Source organism: Capricornis sumatraensis, chromosome 9, assembly GCF_032405125.1.
Source record: "Capricornis sumatraensis isolate serow.1 chromosome 9, serow.2, whole genome shotgun sequence".
Lineage (NCBI taxonomy): Eukaryota > Metazoa > Chordata > Mammalia > Artiodactyla > Bovidae > Capricornis > Capricornis sumatraensis.
In genome coordinates this window covers 97968577-97987368 of record NC_091077.1, presented here as the reverse complement: position 1 = coordinate 97987368, position 18792 = coordinate 97968577, and positions in this window count along the sequence as shown.

Below are 18792 nucleotides of genomic sequence, written 5' to 3'. Positions count from 1 at the left end.
ATTTTTCCATAGAAAAATATTTAGATCTTTTAAGATTTAGATCTTTCATTTCTTTCTGCATGGTTTTGTCATTTTCAACAAAGATGTCCTGCATAATTTTATAAGATATATTACAGCTTGATATATGAATATCTTGTTGCTATGAAAAAGGTATTTTTCTATTTCAGGTCTAATATTCCATTGCTACTATAGAAAAATGGAATTTATTTCTGTGTACTGAAGTTCTATTGTGCAGTCTGGCTCAGTTAACTTACTAATTCTAGGAGCAGTTTCTATATACACAGCAATGTCATTTACAGGTAGAGCTTCACTTCTTTCACAGTCACCTCAGCTTTTATTCTTTATGTGTATGTAATATATATATATGTAGGTTTTCTCTTATTCTGTTTCCAATTCTTATACTATTATTAATAATAATCCCTTAGCAAAATCTATAAAAATAAAACAAAAAGAACTGTTGCAGAAGGGACAACAGATACTCTTATTCAAGGACTCAGACAAGGATGACTTCTTTTGAAGAAGTAAAGAAAATAAAGTTTGCCTCTGAGGAAAGTATAGAGAAACTATTCACATCCTAGACACAAACAATAACACGTTGATGCTGGGGTTAGAGGGATGCCAAAGCTCTTGGCCCTGGTAGAGAATCAGGAGGCCATCCTGGGCAAAGGGTCCTATCCTGACTGCATTGGAGCTCTGTAACCTCAAGACAAGAGGTAGTAAACTCCTTACTACCAAGGATATCAGGATGAAGTAGGTTTCTGAGAAAGCTTCATCCTGATGCCCAGGAGCACAAGGTTTATCTAAGATTCAGGTGGACAAGGACAGCAGAGGTCTGCCTCTGCCTTTATCCTAAGCCTGGGGACAAGAAACAAGCAGTGACAGCCCACTGCTGATGGAGCGCAAGGAACATGGATACAGACCCCCTGTGCAAACAAGTCAGGAGGAATAGCAGAAAGCTTAGGGAGGGAGCAAAACACTGAGGAAATCCTCTAGCCTCCTGGGTCCTGCATTGGAGCACAAGGTATCTAGAGCCCTCACCCAGAGAATGATGAACCATACATTACCAAGAAGATACAAATAAGAATACAATCCTAGCAGTTCAACTCCTAAGTAGACTGAATCAACCACCTACACTCTGGCCTAATAGAAAAAGCAGCATGACCATTCCTTGACAAAAGTAGAATTTTTGTCTCTGTTGTTATGCTACATGTGATAGCTGTTAGTCAATCAAAAGTTAAAGAACATGTAAAAAACAAGGAAAATTACCCACTTTTAAGACATAAAGCAATGAACAGAACCAGACTAAGAAATGACCCAGATATTGTAGCTATTAGGAAATGGAAAACAGCTATGTTTAATTTTTGAAAAATTTGAGGGGAAAATGTTGATTCACACACATGAACAGACTAGGGAATTTTAGTGGAGAGATATGATCTGTAAGAAAGAATACAATGGGATTGTTAGAAATAACATCAATGATAAAGAATTGTTTTGATGAACTCAACAGTCAGCAGAAATCATCCAAAGTCAAGCATATAGAGGAAAATAATTAAAAAAAAAAAAAAGACAGTATCCAGAAGCTGTGGAATTAAACAAATGGCCTAAATTCAAGTTTGAGGAGTTCAAGAATGAGAAGAGAGAAAGGGGAGAAACAAAGGAAGGTTGGAGAGACAATAGCTGAGAACTTTCCCAAAGGGATAAAAACATACAGAGATAGACAACAAAATATAGACATCAGTAGCACAGAGAAACCCTAGCAGGATAATAACAACAAAAACACATACCTTAATCAAAAAAAAATAATAATAATTAACTAAAAATAAAGAGAAAAGCTTAAAGGCAGCCAGGAAAAGAAAAAAACAAAAAAACATAAAGACCGACAAAAATAATTGTAGCATACTTCTTCTGAGAAACAATTCAAAATACTGGGTTGGGGGAGGGGAATAAACCCAGAATTCCATATCCAGTGAAATACATTTCAAAAGTAAGAACACGTTCAGAAAACAAACACTGCAAGAGACTCGCTGTACACTAAATATTAAACTGATGCTTTTGAACTGTGGTTTTGGAGAAAACTCTTGAGAGTCCCTTGGATGGCAAGGAGATCCAACCAGTCCATCCTAAAGGAAATCAGTCCTGAATATTCATTGGAAGGTCTGATGCTGAAGCTAAAATTCCAGTTCTTTGGCCACCTGATGCGAAAAGCTGACTTATTTGAAAAGACCCTGATCCTGGGAAAGATTGAGGGCAGGAGGAAAAGGGGACGACAGAGGATAAGATGGTTGGATGGCATCACCGACTTGATGGACATGAGTTTGAGTAAACTCTGGGAGTTGGTGATGGACAGGGAAGCCTGGTGTGCTGCAGTCCAAGGGATTGCAAAGAGTCGGACATGACTGAGGAAGTGAACTGAACTGAAATATTGTACAAAGTCTTATGAAAGTAAAAGTTTATCATCTTATGGAAATTTGATGGGCAAAAATAAATTGAGAAGACAGAAACTACAAAGAGAAATAAACATAAAAGACACTGTTGTCTTATTTCACATCCCTTTGTAAGCTAACATTATGTGAGCAAAAACACAAACAACAAAGTGTGAGATTCACAAGGTCTCTTCAGATAATCTGTGTTTTAAAATAGCACAAAGGTAAGAGGGAAGATTTGGGAACACACTGTTTTAAGTTTTATAAACTTTATGCACAGTAGTATAATAAATAAAGCCAAAACAACAAATAAAACAGAAATAGACTCCAATACAGGGAACAAATTAGTGATTACCACTAACGAGGGGTGGGGTGGGGGAACAAAACAGAAAAAGGGGAATAAGGGGTATAAACTACCAGTTATGAAACTAGTAAGTCACAGGGAAGTTATGTACAGTATAGGGAATATAGTCAGTATTTTATAACAATTTCATATGACGTGTATAATATAAAAATACTGAATCACTATGTTGTATATCTGAAACTAATAATATTTCAAGTCAACTGTACTTCAGTGACTTTTTTAAAAAGTAGACGATAATAAGTTACAGACATATTTCATTAAGTCTAGGCCAATTAATTTAAAAAAATAAAGATAAAACTGACTGACCAACAGAAAAGAGTTGGAATAAAAAAGACTGAATCCAAAGGAAGGTAGGAAACAAAGGCAAAAAGAAGGAACAAAGTCACCACAGAGAACATATCTAACAAGATGGAATCCTCACATCCAATCGCATAATTACATTAAATAGGAATGCCCGAATACTCCAGTATGAGGTAGATTGTCAAATTAAGATTTAAAAAGACCTAAATGTGTCATGTGTAATAGGAAGCCAACTTTAAATACAAATACATAGACAGGTTAAATGTAAAAGGCTGGGGAAAATACAATCATGCAACATTGGTTAAAGGTGACATGACTAGCTTTCCAGGAAAAAAAAATATATATATATATATATATATACATATATTACAGAATAAAAAAATTACCAAGGGTACAGAGGAACATCAAATAATTTTAAGCTAATTAGTTCATCAAGAAAACATAACAATCCTAAGAATGGATTAGCCACCAAGAGTAGTTCAAATTACATGAACCAAATACTGTTATAGTAAAAGAAGAAATAGAAAAACATACAGTATACACGGAGACTTCTCATTTCTCCCTCAGTAATCAATTTCAGAAGACAAAAAATCAGTAAGGGTCTGGAAGACCCGAGATGTCAAACAGCTTGACCAAATTGAAATTTATAGTACAATCTGCCCAACAACAGCAGGACATACATTTTTTTTTTAACTGGATATGGCAGATTGACCAAGACATACTATAGTCTGGGTTGTAAACCAAATATCAACAAATTCAAAGAACAGAAGTCATACAAAGTATGTTCTTTCCATTGCTAAAATGGAAAAAAGCCCCACAATATATCTGAAATAATTAGATTTTAGGGGCCTCCCTGGTGTCTCAGATAGTAAAGAATCTGTCTGCAGTGCAGGAGACCCAAGTACAACCCCGGGGTCAGGAAGATGCCCTGGAGAAGGAAATAGCAACCCAACCCACTCCAGTATTCTTGCCTGGAGAATTCCATGGACAGGGGAACCTGGGCAAGCTACAGTCCATGGGTTTGCAAAGACTAGAACACAACTGAGCAACTAACACACAATTAGATTTTAACAGATTTCATGACATGAGGCTAGGTAGACATAAAAATCAATTATATTGATTCTTAAAATTATATTTAAAATTTTGTACTTATTTGCTATATAAAGCATATAATAAACATGACTAAAATTCTAAATTTCCAGAAGAGATATTCATTTGTTTTAGGGTCTAATATTAATAATTTTTAAAATATTCATTATCGTGTTTTTGTACTTTTTATACTTTATTTTCAACTTTCTTGTATTCCACTATGAAATTTCAATGAGTTAAAAAGAAAAAGTGTCTTATACAAAGGGGGCTGCAGATGACGAGATGATTAGATTCATGCGTGCTAAGTCGCTTCAGTTGTATCTGACTTTGTGACGCTATGGACTGTAGACCTCCAGGGTCCTCTGTCCATGGGATTCTCCAGGCAAGAATACTGGAGTAGGTTGCATGCCCTCCTCCAGGGGATCTTCCCAACCAGGGATAGAATCTGTGTCTCTCACGTCGCCTGCACTGGCAGGTGGGTTCTTTACCACTAGCAGCACCAGCATCACCAACTCAATTGACATGAATTTGAGCAAACTCCAAGAGATAGGAGAGGACAGAGGAGCCTGGTATGCTGCAGTCCATGGGTCACAAAGAGTTTGACACGATTTAGTGATGAACAACAACAAATCTCATCTACTTTGTTGAGTATAATTATTTTAATAATAATAACAAGAGGTAAAAGTAGCTTTTCTGCCACAAGATACATATAAAGCAGAGGACTTACAACAGACTAATAATTATGAGAGTGTATAAATATAAATCATCTGCATACTCACTAAGAATGACAAAAAATAAATTCAAGAACTTTTTTTGATTATTTTTTTCCCTAGTGGTTCCTGTAATGCAGGAGACCCAAGTACAATCCCTGGGTCAGGAAGATTCCCTGGAGAAGGGCATGACTACCCCTCCAGTATTCTTGCCTGAAGAATTCCATGGACAGAGGAGCCTGGTGGCCTACAGTCCACGGGGTCATAAAGAGCTGGACATAAGTGAGCAAATAACAGTTATCCAATATTTAGTCTGAAACATTAAAAAATATTTTTAAACTCTATCTTTAGAAAATAATACTGAGATCTCTGAACTGTTACAAGTAATCAATCATGTATTTGAGCTTAGGTTGGCTATCATAAACACCAAACTTTTTCTAAGGGGAAAAAAAAATACAGCTCCTTTTCCTTAATGCCAATTCTTTCTTGAGTCTTTAAAAAATATGAGGGGTTGGTGGTGGTGGGAGAATTCCAATTATATATGTTCTCCTAACTGAAATTGTTCATTGGCAGCTGGCTCTCTGGTTCTGAAGTTTTATAAATCCTCTTTGGATGCATATATTCTAGAAATGGATTTTGCCTTGAGCACTATGATTCATCTTGAGGTAGGAAAACTTCTAAATTAATGTCTGTCTCTCCTCACTCTCATTCTTGGATTTTAGGTGTTTTTTTTTTTTTCTTATCAATATCATGAAAAGTGATACAACATTCTACATCTGGACCATTTGATTATTTTTCACTGAAAGTTTTGTATAAAATGAAAACTTACCAAATGACAGCTTATGTGTTATCAACGTTTAAAAATCATTATTTAAATATAAAAGACCCAAATGTGCTTTCTTTCTTAAATCTATTGATAGTGGATATCAATCATGATCACACATAGATGATTTAATAATCATCACAAAGTACAGTCTTTAAAATATACCATGAATGCTTTGAATAAAGATTAAGCAAATAAAAATATCTTTAGTGCTTTGTGTTTAATACTGATGAGAATCTAGACATGACATATAGCAGTTATATATTGAAAACAACAAGCATTTACAAATTACTTGTTCTTAAAAGATGCACTAAAAATTCAGCTATCCAGAGTCTAATTCAGGAGACTGCTTTTCAGACATGTTAACCAGTATGTTAGCTCTGTTCCCACAACTGCTTCACATCCCTATACTTACAATGCGACGTCATTTCCAGAGCAGGGTGGGAGGGTGAGAGAGGAGGGTAGTCTTTGCCACTTTGAAGAAATCTATTCTCTAGTACCTCTTGGAGTCTTCAAGGCCTTCAGATATGAAAGCTATTTAGTATCACTCAAAAGGGCTCTCTCATCCCATCCTTATCTCTGGCTCTCTTTTGTGACCCATGTGGCCCCATGGAGCCCACCAGGTGCCTCTGTCCATGGGATTCCCCAAGAAAGAATTCTGAAGTGTACACCATTTCCTCCTCAAGAGGATCTTCCTAACTGAAGGATCAAACCCAAGTGTCCTGTATTACAGGCAGATTCTTTACCATCTGTGCCACCAGGGAAGTCCTCTGGCATACATAAACCTGCCTACATCAGGGATTTTGTTTACTCACACTCAATTTCTTTGGAAGTTTAATGTGTGGCTTAGACAAATGTTGGGATGTTGTTATGGGTCTCAATGTTTCATCCCCCCAAATTCAAATACTGAAATCTTAATTCCCAAGATGATGGTGTACGGGGGTGTGGTTTATGAGAGCTGATCACATCGTGAGGAAGAAACCCTCATAACTGAGACTAGTGACCTTATAAAAGAGTCCCCACAGAGCTACTTGGCCCTTTCCACCATGTGAAGACTCACCGAGAAGTCAGCAGTCTCTCAAGCCAGAAGAGGCTCTTTGCCAGAACAGAAAACATGCTCACTCTCTGACCTTGGTCTGTGAGAAGTAAATTTTTGTTGTTTATAAACAGCCCAAACAAATTAAGACAGATGAGCATAAAAATAAAGTGCCACAGGAAAGTAATGAGAAAGAAATATGACCAGGAAGGCATAACTGAAACTGTTAATACTGTGACGGTTAGGGAAAAAAAAAAAAAAAAATCACCTGAAAGAAGTAGGGTTCTTTCAGGTGATAAGAGTCAGCAAGACATTGCCAAGAATTATGCTTTGAGTTGATACCTAAACAAGGCAGAACCTGCTGCCTTGGCTCCTTTCCCTCATTTCCTGAGGGCTTCATGGTTTAGAACTTTTAACTGTGAAAAGAACAAACAGGCTGTGGATTAAAACTCATTGTAAGATGTTGCCATTGTGACAGAGAAGGAATTAACAGTTTGTTCATTTAATTTCAGACGGTAGCTCAGGCGGTAAAGAGTCTGCCTGCAGTGCTGGAGACCCAGGTTTGATCTCTGGGTCAGGAGGATCCCCTGGAGAAGGAAACGGCAACTCACTCCAGTATTCTTGCCTGGAAAACCCCTTGGATGGAGGAACCTGACAGGTTACAATCCATGGGGTCACAAAGAGTCGGACATAACTGAGCAACTTCACTTAATTTAGTTTCTGAAATTAATATAACATTTTAAACCAAACATTGAAAACTCATCTGCTTCCTTGCTATTAAGAAGCATAATTGTATTCTTGGGTTGAAAAGATTTTTGCAAAGTTTAGTAATATGTCAAATATTCTCATTCAAATTGTTGATTCCTGGAAAGTAATCATTACTACATCTAACCTAAGTAAAAGGCCCGTGAGATTTCTTCTCATTTTAATAATATAAAGACATGTTACATGTACCAGATACTCAAGTAAAGACCTTATATTGTTGTTCAGTCACCCAGTTGTGTCCAAGTCTTCATGACCCCATGGACTGCCAGGTCTCTCTGTCTCTCACTGTCTCCCAAAGTTTGCCCAAGTTCATGTCCATTGTATCAGTGATGCCATCCAACTTTGTATAAGGATCTTATTGAATCCTCACAACAGCCCTATGGTATGGCAAAGCTATATAGGAAAACAGACCAATGTTTACAGAAGCTAATGACTAACACAGAGCAAAGCTAGAATGTGAACCCAGGGACTCTGATTATAGATTCTACTTGCTTAATTATTACATTGTTCTGTGTGTGTATTTGTCACTCAGTCGTGTCCGACTCTGCGACCTCATGGACTGTATCCCTCCAGGCTCCTTTGTCCATGGGATTTTCCAGGCAGAAATACTAGAGTGGGTTGCCATCTATGTATGCAGAAACTGAGCAAGGAAGAACCAAATGACTTATTCATGCTGATGTAGTAAATTAGAGATAACAGAACATTAAAATGAAAATTACAAATGTCATTCATTCTACCAGTCAAACCAGACTGAAATCCAGGTGTTGGTCAGAAGTAAGCTCTGATCAGAAGCTTGCATGGGGAATGGTCCCCTCCCAGGCTCCCTCAGATTGTTTACAGACCTCATCTTCTTGTGACTATAGGACTCAAGTCTCCATTGTCTTGTGGGCTGTCATCGGAGACCTCTCAGCACACACAGACTGATCAAAGTCCTCTGTTACCCAGCCTCTCCCTAGCCAGTGAAAAGCCATGACTTTCTGTCATACAGATTAAAGAAAATGAGTTCTGCCAACAACACCAGTGAGCTTTGAAGCGATTCATTGCCTAGTGGGGTCTCCAGATAAGAACATGGCCCAATTGAAAAAGTGACTGCAGCCTTACAAGACTCTGAGTAGAGGACCTATATAAGCCATCCCCTTTTTCCATCCCTACTGTGCTGACCCCTCTGAAGGAGAAAAGGAACAGGTCGAGCTGACTCCATCTTGAAAAAGAAGAAAACTGTCTTGCACTTTCAGTGAGCTTTGGACTACGTGTCTGGTAGCAATGAGGATAACATACCTATGGCCAAAGTGGCCTCCTGGACTGACAAACTCCAGATTCCATACCAAGATTTCCTGTCTCCAAAAAGATTGTAATAATCCCCAATGTAGTCAATCATCTCTGTAATCTTTATGGCACCCTTAGGTGTAGGCTGCACTGTATACCCAGCTGACCCTTCTGATTAGGAATCATGGCTGTAACCTGACTGTATCTCCCTTTAACACTTTCCAGGCTAGGTTTAAGAAATTCGGGGATGTGGGCTTGAGCAGCACACTTAAGGTATATAAGGTTTTCACAAAAGTCAGTCAGGGTCCTTGGGTAAGAGGAGACTCTGCCTTGGACCCTCCGGTGTAATAAACTGCACTCCACTATCTGCATTGTCCTTCTGAGTGAGTTTGTTTCCTGGGATGCGTGGCTACAACACCTTGACCTGAGGGGAACAGATTGTCAAGAGTAGGGACATGGCATCAATAGCAGAGGGCAAGGCACTAGCCCTCATTTTATGTAGAAAAGAAGAGAAGCTTGGGGTAGGGTCTAGAAGTGGGAGTTGGGTGGAGGATTAGGGTTTAGAATTCTGACCCACAAAAACTATGAGATGACATATTTGGGTTGTTTTAAATGTCTAAGTTTGTATTAAACTGTTGTACAACAATAGAAAATTGATATAGATTTTGGTACCTCAGATGAGTTAATGAAAACAATGTTATGACTTGATTAGTTAGGTAAAAATAACTTTGAGACATGCAAAGTTACTTTTTTAAGCATAAGAGAATCTAGTTCAAGAAAATAAAGCAAAGTGAAATTGAAGTCGCTCACTTGTGTCTGACTCTTTGAGACCCCACGGACTGTAGCCCACTAGGCTCCTCCATCCATGGAATTTTCCAGGCAAGAGTACTGGAGTGGGTTGCCATTTCCTTCTCCAGGGGATCTTCCTGACTCAGGAATAGAACTCAGTCTCCCACATTGCAGGCAGACGCTTTTACCATCTGAGTCATCAAGAAAATAGTGGGCTATTTTGTGTCAAAGTTTATATGGATTGAAAAAGTCATAAAAAGTCTTACCCAATATTTCTATAAATTGAATTGGTAAAAAAGAGGGATTCAGTGAACTTAACAGCAGATTTGACATACCAGCAGAGAAGGGTCTTGATCTAAATCGCTGGACTCTTATTCCAGCCAGTATTTGCCTACACCACACTGGTCTTTGAGTGGTTGTCTGTTTACTCATTTGTTTTCTCAATAAGCTGAATGCTGAATATACAGCAATGGACATAATTTTCTAGGTATTGGGGAAATACAATAATAATCTAAGTATGCTATCAACAATGCAAAGTGAAAGAAAGTGAAGTCGCTCAGTCGTGTCTGACTCTATGCGACCCCAGGGACTGTAGCCCACCAGGCTCCTCTGTCCATGGGATTCTCCAGGCAAGAATACTGGAGTGGGTTGCCATTTCCTTCTCCAGGGGATCTTCCTGACCAAGGGATCAAACCTGGGTCTCCTGCATTGCAAGCAGATGCTTTACCCTCTGAGCCACCAGGGAAGACAAAGAATGGCACAAAAGAGCATGCAGAGTGTTTCATAGGAGAGGTGCAGATAACGATAACTTGCAATTTAATGAAAAAGAATACTTTTACTTTGGGAGGAATGATCATTGAGAAGAGATCTTTAAAATGAGGTTAGCATCCTACCAAACTTGAAAGGACCAATAAATTTAAAATTGATGGCATTAGAGTAAATGTTAAGATAAAATACTCCTTTCTCATGAGGATTTCATACAAAATGATTTGTTCCGCATCAAGTAGACTTAGTTTTCTCAAACGCTGGTCATATCAAAGTCATCCATATATATTTTTTAATGGATTTACCTTAAGAAGAATGCTTACATATGTGCTGGTAAGTATGTGTGTGTTGAGAGTGATGTGACTGCTTTTCCTCAAAGTACTTGCACTATCAGCCAATAGCTCAAACCATTCCACAGCACTGGGCCCAGCAGCTGTCCTTTTTTAAAGCCTCACTGAGGATTTTGATAGACAACATGGATTGAGGAACCAAAGCATTACTTCCCAAGAATGCATTTAAAATTCTCTTGGACTTCCGGTTTCAGGACAGTGTCTTTCAATCTCTAATATGCATACATATTGCTGGGGATCTTGCCCAAATGCAGACAATATTTCAGCAAGTCTAGAAGGGACCTGAGATTCTGCATATCTGAAGCAGGAATCAACTCCTCTGAGCTGCTTTCGTTTTACTTTGTACTCCTTAGTATCACAAGAACAGGATTCAGCCTACAAGACTCACCCCACTGAAGTTATTTATCCCTGTAAAGCAACTTTGCCTCAAACGCTCCTGCAGGCTGGGGCTCAGGTACAGCAAAGTGTAGCACTAAAAGAGTTCCCCAGCTTTTCATGGGTATGTGCCAATACCTAAAATCCATTGGTGGTTAGTTTTCTCACTTAAAGAAAGAGGGGAAAAAAACCTTTAAAATTAATCCAAGTACTGCAAAGCAATGAGATTCTGTTAGAAGCTTTTCAAAATATATATTATTGATGTGCCCTTCATATTTAATTTTGCCACGATCACCCTGTGAAATGAAATATTGCTTGCCATATTGGTAAACAAAGACGTCACAGCCATCAGCAATTTCAGCCTTTCAAATGAAAATTTCTGAGCCCAGAAGGCAATACTAGCTACTTGGCAGTCACCAACTGCTTCCCTGGTAAGCACTGAGGAATAGGAGCGGGTGGAGGTGGGGCGGAATGCAAGAAAATATTAGAGGCAGCCACCTGCCATATCCACCACCCTCATGGTGACTGAGGAACGAAGGACATGAACAATCAAAAGGCAGGATTTGGCCTGAGATAGATGCGATGCACATGAAATACAATTTCAGTAAGCCTGGATGCTTGTATCTTCCCATACATGGAAAAGTGCTAAATCCCTTAAGGCAAGGTACCTGGGTTTCCAATTAACAATAATCTTTTAATATTCAGATTACCTGTCCCTTGCTGCAAAACTTCTGTATAGCCTGACTCCTCCTCCAGCCTCCTCGGAAACAGTTCTCTAGGGGTCCCCTGAAATGCTGTCTTCCAGGCTTGAAGTCCTGAGGATTCCTATCGAACCTAATTCTCAACTTTTAGGTCACGTGTATTTTTTCAGTTGACATCTATTACATCTATATGTAACTTTTAACAAATATCTAACTGAGGGAAAAAAATAAATTTCTTCTGAACAAACAAAAGTGCACTGACCCATGATGCATTTAAAAAAAAAAAAAAAAAGCACCTTGCTGAATGCCACTGCATGAAAGAATACTCTGGATTTTAAAGACAGACAATAGAAGGCCAAAATTATAACTACATGGGATTCGGAGACAGACAGGTCTGCATTTTACTTCTGGCTTGAAGTTAACTGCATGATCTTGGGTCATTTGCTTATGTCTTAGTTCTGAAAATTGGCACTTGCCACGGGTGCTTGCCATCCAATTCTACGTGGATTAAACCCTATGCTGCTGCAGCTGCTGACCTCCAGCACCCCCTCAAGGAGCTCAGGATGGGGAACAGACATGAGGCTCTCTGTGCTCTGGGAAAGCTGGCAGGACAGGTCTTCAGATAGATATTCTCAGGAGCTTGTTTTGTGAGCCCAATTCTTATGTCTCCTCATATCTAGAATAGCATTAAAATCCATCATGGTGATCACTGTTTCTCTGGTCTAGCAGAAGCTTCACCAGAACAGAAGAAACTTCCTAAAAAATAAACAAGCTTAACTGCCTGTATTCCATATTTACCAAAGTGAAAGTGAAAGTGAAGTCATTCAGTAGTGTCCAACTATTTGGGACCCCATGGACTGTAGCCCACTAGGCTCCTCCATCCATGGAATTTTCCAGGCAAGAGTACTGGAGTGGGTTGCCATTTCCTTCTCCAGGAGATCTTCCCAACCCAGAGACGAACCCAGGTCTTCCACATTGTAGGCAGATGCTTTACCCTCTGAGCCACCAGGGAAGTCACTCCATATTTACCAAAATCATGTCTATTCTGGTCTTCTCCCCCCATCTCTCTGGAGTAGCCTGTCACAGCTATCTGAGCTGCTGTCTCCCAGGCTGCAGTCCTCATACTGCCCCAAATAACACTTAACTTGTAACTCGCATGCTGTGCATTTTTTTAAGTTGATGGTGGCTAGGTTTCCACAACTGCAAACAGGATGTGGATATTGATAGCCCTAAAGAACCAGGTTTCGATGAGCACTACACATGGTAAAACTCTCAATCCATAAAGACTTACACAACAGGTATTATTGTTCTTAAAGTGGAAGAAACTGAAAACTAATTATTGCCCAATTCTCCTTCCCTGGCCCTTTAGTCTTACAAATCAGGGGAAATATCAGTGATTTATTGTGAAAGAGGAACAGGGATGAACACTCTAGAAGTCTCTCTACAAAAATCACAGAAGCTTTTATACCTTTTCCAAGTAGCAGAATCCTAGCTTCTATTTCCTATTTCCCTTAATATGATGTCCTTGAAAAGAACTGTCATTTTCATTCAATAGAAAAACTAAAAGTTAAGTTTACTTTCTAAAATTGTAGCTAAAGTGAAACCAAAGTTAAATTCATTTTTTTCTGAACTTTTCATCTGAGTAGTTGTATCTTACAGTTTCTGTGTAAATAATATTCTTGCCATTATAACATTTTGTATAAACCAAAATCATAGGATAACTGTTACTTTAAGTAATGCATTACTCTATAAATGTAAATAGCCATAAAGGGTAAAGAACACATTAAAAAGCAACTGAGTTTAATTGCATCCCTGGGACTGCTTGTTGTGCCTACAGCTGGAGGTTAGCTCAAAAAAAGTCAAGGTCTGAGATGTATTTTCCAATTGCCTCTGAAACTGTAGAGTGGCTCTATGGCTAGCCTTCAACCACTGAATAATATTTAAAGATGAAAGGTTTTTAAATGTATTTTTTTTTAATGTTGACATTTTACCCCACAATAATAGTATAAAATTTACTTGTTTTGTTTCTGTTTTTATCCCATCCCTCCCACTACCACATTCTACCACTTAGGGAAGGCATAAAATGGTATTTCTGAGCCAGCATCATCGAAATGTTGGCCTTCCCAAATAACTTTAAAATTAGGACTGTAAAGAGACCATAAACAAATTGTATTGAATTTTAGTAATTCTGACCCATATGGCAAAAGCAAAGAAGAACTAAAGAGCCACTTGATGAAAGTGAAAGAAGAGAGTGAAAAAGTTGGTTTAAAACTCAACTTTGAGAAAACTAAGATCATGGCATCCAGTCCCATCATTTCATGGCAAATGGATGGGGAAACAATGGAAACAGTGACAGACTTTGTTTGGGGAGTTCCAAAATCACTGCAGATGGTGACTGCAGCCATGAAATTAAAAGACACTCCTTGGAAGAAAATCTATGACCAACCTAGACAGCATATTAAAAAGCAGAGACATCACTTTACCGACAAAGGTCCATTTAGTCAAAGCTATGGTTTTTCCTGTGGTCATGTATGGGTGTGAGAGTTGGACTATAAAGAAAGCTGAGTGCCAAAGAACTGATGCTTTCGAACTCTGGTGTTAGAGAAGATTCTTGAGAGTCCCTTGGACTGCAAAGAGATCAAACCAGTCAATTCTGAGGGAAATCAGTCCTGAATATTCATTGGAAGGACTGATGCTGAAGCTGAAACTCCAGTACTTTGGCCACCTGATGTGAGGAACAGACTCACTGGAAAAGACCCTGACACTGGGAAAGACTGAAGGCAGGAGAAGGAGATAATAAAGGATGAGATGGTTGGATGGGATCACTGGCTTGATGGACATGAGTTTGAGCAAGCGCTGGGAGTTGATGATGGACAGAGAATCTGGCTTGCTGCAGTCCATGGGGTCGCAAAGATTCAGACACGACTGAGTGATTGAATTGAAGGTATAAAAGGGGTTTGTGTTAAAGGGGAGAGGAACATGTCACCCCAAAATATGCATCTTCAGCATAAGAATTATTTTAGGCTAATTATTGAAAAAGCAGAAGCTGGAGAATCTAAGTTACCATTTTGTAAGAGACACTTGCAAGGGAAAATCTCCATTTGTAACGATGTCTCCAGGACTGTACCTAGAACAGAAGAATGACTCTAAATCTCTGGGAATGCTTAACAATGGAGGAGGCAAAGGCTTAAATCTTCCTAACAACCATACCCCGTTTACTGTGCTTTTCCTGTTAACCTTCCATCACTGACCTTCCCACCCACTCCTTCCCATCCTTTTTATTTTTTTCTGTCTTTAGCTGGAGATGGCATTTTTAAGGTGGAAGCTCAGGCCTTTTTGGAGATTAACCCAGGTTTCCTGGGTCTTTGCTGCATATACAGAAGGCATCCACCTTATTAAACTTCTGTTTGTTTTTCTCCCATTAAATTGCCTTTTCTTACAGGAGGTTTCAGCCAAGATCCTAAAAGGGTAAAGAGAAAATTATTTTTCCTCCCTCGACAGTATATAGATGAGTCAATATAGCCTGGAAACAAAGATTTCTACAGATTTCCTTTGGTAATAGGGCATTAAAATGGCATATTTCTCCTTAGATCCTAATGTGGTCTCTAATTATCCGCTAGTACTCAATAAGCTATTTCCAAGGATAGGGAAGACACTGTTAGTTACTCTGACAAGAGCTATGGAAATGAAATCCCTTAAGTAAAATGTAGCAGGTGACCTTAAGCCAAAGAAAAGGAGGTGAAAGCGTATTCTGCGGGAACACTCATCCGCCAGAGTCTTAACCTTTCACCTTTGCATATTGTGGATCACTCTGTTGTCACAGGGAAAATAAGCCTAATGTGTACCAGCTTTAAATCTTTCAGAAAAATAGCAATATCCCAAATCACATCGTCCAATGGATAGTAACAATTTTCAAAACCTTGACTCAGAACTTTATGATTCTTGGGGAAATAAAGAAGAGCTTCATCTAATCAATCGATTCATAAGACAGAAAAAGTAATAATGAACAATTCTATCTGACACATATATATTTTCAACTTTTCCTTTTGTTAAGTTCATTTTGCTGACAAAGGTCCGTATGGTCGAAGCTATGGTTTTTCCAGTAGTCATGTATGGATGTGAGTTGGACCATAAAGAAAGTTGAGTGCCAAAGAATTGATGCTTTTGAAGTGTGGTGCTGGAGAAGACTCTTGAGAGTCCCTTGGGCTGCAAGGAGATCCGACCAGACCACCCTAAAGGAGATCAGTCCTGGGTGTTCATTGGAAGGACTGATGCTGAAGCTGAAACTCCAATACTTTGGCCACTTGATGTGAAGAGCTGATTCATTGGAAAAGACCCTGATGCTGGGAAAGATTGAAGGCAGGAGGAGAAGGGGACGACAGAGGATGAGATGGTTGGATGGCTTCACAGACTCAATGGATATGAGTTTGAGCAAGCTCAGGAGATGAAGGACAGGGAAGCCTGGCGTGTTGCAGTCCATGGTTTTGCAGAGTCAGACATGACTAAGCAACTGAACAACAACATGCAAGGCACTACTGGAGTATATTATTGTCACCACACTAGTGAATGACCGTGACCAAGATGGCCTTAATGGTCTTACCCTTCTCCTCAGCTTCATTAACATTCAAATGGTTTCATTCTCACTTTAAGTCTCTGATCTCCCTTTTCTGAGAACATTTACTTTAGGAAGCTTGTAATTACAAATTCTTTCTCCATCCCTTTGAATTATAAATAAATCTTCCAGCCTCTGACCAGTTTTCCAACCCAGGAATATCTTTTCCAAAGACCAAAGAGCCAGTATCTTTGAAATGTAGTAATCTAATAAGACAGATCCCCTATCTCCAAGTTTCCTGAGCCTGATTTAGATAAACATCAATTAGCAAATATAAAAGACTTCATCTCACTGACCAATGGCCCCCCAATAGCCCATTTCACCCCAGCTAGTGGGAAACTCTCTTACCTCTTGTTTTAGTGGAGTTGAGTTCAATCTTTCCTATTGCAATAGTTCTGAATAAATTGTTCCTTGACTCTTTAACTCTGCCCAGGGCAGTTTTTCTTTGACAGACTATGGATTCAGTAGAAATTGGACAATAGGAAAAATGTTATATTGTTTCAAAGATTGAAAAGCTATCAGTTATAATAATGTATATGAACATGATGAGTCAGGGATGAAAGTCACAAATTCAGACTGTACCCGGGTCTCTGCTTAAGTGTAAGATTTCTTTGTCTTAGATTTCTGTCTCACGCATGTATCTCTTTGTGTCCACTTGACCTGTAAGTAAAGTTAGATGTTACTCAGTTACTCTGAGTTACTATACAATGGTAATAACCAGGCTTCCCTCATAGCTCAGTTGGTAAAGAATCCACCTGCAGTGCAGGAGACCCCAGTTTGATTCCTGGGTCTGGAAGATCCCCTGGAGAAGGGATAGGCTACTCACTCCAGTATTCTTGGGCTTCCCTTGTTGTTCACCTGGTAAAGAATCTGCCTGCAGTGCGGGAGACCTGGGCTTGATCCCTGGGTTGGGAAGATCCTCTGGAGAAGGGAAAGGCCACCCACTCCAGTATTCTGGCCTGGAGAATTCCATGGACTGTATAGTCCATGGGGTCACAAAGAGTCGGACATGACTGAGCGACTTTCATTTCACATCACTGTGAAATGGATCTTATAGAAGAGTCTAGAACAAACGTAAGTGTTCAAAGAACATGAATAAAGAGTAAGGACCAAGGGATTGGAGGGAGAAATGATATGTCAGGGAACAGCAACCACATGTTATTTTAACTAGAGTGTGTCAACTACAAATTGGCACTTGTCATGGCTACTTACCACCTACAAGGGTTAAATCATGTTCTGCTGCAGCTGCTGACCTTTAACTTCCCCTGAAAGGAGTTCAGGATGGAGATCAGAAATGAGGTACTCTGTACTCTGGGAAAAACTAGCAGAGTAGATCTTCAGATAGGCATTTTCAGGAGCCAATTTTATGAGCCCAGTTCTTGTGAAGTGAAGTGAAGTTGCTCAGTCGTGTCTGACTCTTTGCAAACCCATGAACTGTAGCCCACCAGGCTCCTCAGTCCATGGAATTTTCCAGGCAAGAATACTGGAGTGGGTTGCCATTTCCTTCTCCAGGGGATCTTCCCAACCCAGGGAATGAACCCTGATCTCCCCATATTTAGAAAAACACTAAAATCCTTCATGGTAAGGATGGCTCCACATGACTAGCAGAAACCTTCTGAAAAAACAAAAGGATATATAAGCTTGAATGCCTGTACTCTCCTCCTTCACCAAAACTACATGTATACTGACCTGCATCCCTTACCTCTGTGGAACACTCTTAGATCTATCTGAGATGCTGCCACCTGAGCTTTATTCTTCATTTTGCCTCAAATAAGACTTAACTTGCAACTCTCACGTTGCGTGTTTTTTCTTTTCTTTTTTTCAAGTGAGCAAGTGTGAAGTTCAATCTGGGGAAAATAAAAAATAAAGGTGCTTAGTTATAGAAATCCATCACTGAGAAAGCTTAAACACATAGTCCCTGTTGCTTAAAGGGTTCTTTGAAATCAGGTGGATTTTATTAATACTTTTGAAGACTGAAGTTTGTATTCAGACAACCCAAACAATATCTGTTTAAAATGAGTATTAGAAGCCTTTCCTCTTTCTCATTTTAACATTAAAACTGATTAGATGACTGAATTATTTTAAAAGTATTTTCACAGTAATCTCACATTAAAATAGTCTACCTGGTTATATCAGCCACTACTTTATTTAGATATTTAGATCTATATTGTTACTCTATTTCTTTGTAAAGACCTTTGAAATGTTCTTATCATCTACATAAAGCAGCATATGTTTTTATTTATACCATAATTACTACAGCTATAATATTCAGCACTCTGCTCAATGATTAATTATGGACTGGAAGAAACACAAGCTGGAATCAAGATTGCCGGGAGAAATATCAATAACCTCAGATATGCAGATGACACCACCGTTATGGCAGAAAGTGAAGAGGAGCTAAAAAGCTTCTTGATGAAAGTGAGA